General features: G+C 52.2%; 1 protein-coding gene across 1 annotated transcript in view; it reads right to left on the bottom strand.

Moving 5' to 3' along the window:
• LOC104469076 (sodium- and chloride-dependent GABA transporter 2-like) overlaps positions 1 to 972 on the bottom strand; it is an 8,855-nt gene that overhangs the window by 7,419 nt on the left and 464 nt on the right. The gene's annotated exons all lie outside the window — the stretch shown is intronic.

Here is a 972-nt window from a genome sequence, read left to right as displayed (position 1 = left end):
CTGGCAGCAAGGCACTAAGAGCATGCTGGCGCTTTCATTGCTTAGTCCAAAACCAGCCTTAAAAGCCACTATCAGTTTCATTCTTTAACTGACTCATCTCAAAACACTCCTGCTTCCTGCTCTCTAAGCACAGCATTACACAGAAGATCCAGTGGCTCAGCCAGGCTGGAGCTCCCACTGCAGCAGGTATGGGGAACAGACTTGGGGCTGGAGGGGGTCGAGAGCAGGATCAAATCCTTGACAAGGTATTTTATAAGGGTTTCTTTTCTCCCCCGTTGCTGCTTTACCAGGGTTTGGTTTTACAGACCGTGCAATGAAAGCCACAAAACACACAGAAGTCTTAGATGCGGGAAGAGGACAGACTGAAATAAGAAGAAAAACAGTTTCTACTTTGGGTGGCAACTGTTGCTGGCAATCTAGTAGGCTGTGAGAAAAGGTGCTATCCTTCTAATAGCAGGAAAAGAAAGGGTTCAGATGCTGTGGCCATATGGAATCTCTCCTCTCCCAGGAGCTGCTCCTCCAAACATCTGCCCATTGCCTGCAGAGGCTCCCCGCAGTACTGCTCGTGGGAAGCTTTGGTACTGCAAAAGCTTCTCTCATCTCTAAACAGATCTCTGCTACGAGAAGATCAGGACAGAGTAGGTGGGCACCTCTCCCCCTGTCCCACCTTCCCCCTAAAACCTCTGAGAGGACATCTCTCCTCCCAGGAAAACCAGGACAAAGCGTGAGTGCTGGTGCCTCAGGGCACAGTGAGGAGACAGGCATAGGTGGCACCAGCTCTGCTGCAGCCATTTAGGAGGCTCAGGGAGTATCTGAGCCTGTTCCTCCTTGGCAGGATACCCTCCTGGCTGCCAAGCCCCATGGGAAAAAGAGTGAGGACTGTGGTTCCCACCAACACCTGGTGCCAAAGCCGGGATTGTTGAGAACCTCGTGCAGAGGTGGGGACCTTCCTCCGCACAGTGCCAGCCCTTG

The sequence above is a fragment of the Pterocles gutturalis genome, unplaced genomic scaffold (genome assembly GCF_000699245.1).
Source record: "Pterocles gutturalis isolate BGI_N339 unplaced genomic scaffold, ASM69924v1 scaffold41710, whole genome shotgun sequence".
In the NCBI taxonomy this organism is placed as follows: Eukaryota; Metazoa; Chordata; class Aves; order Pterocliformes; family Pteroclidae; genus Pterocles; species Pterocles gutturalis.
The sequence above is the reverse complement of the archived record's forward strand: the minus strand, read 5'-3'. Positions and strand labels throughout refer to the sequence as shown.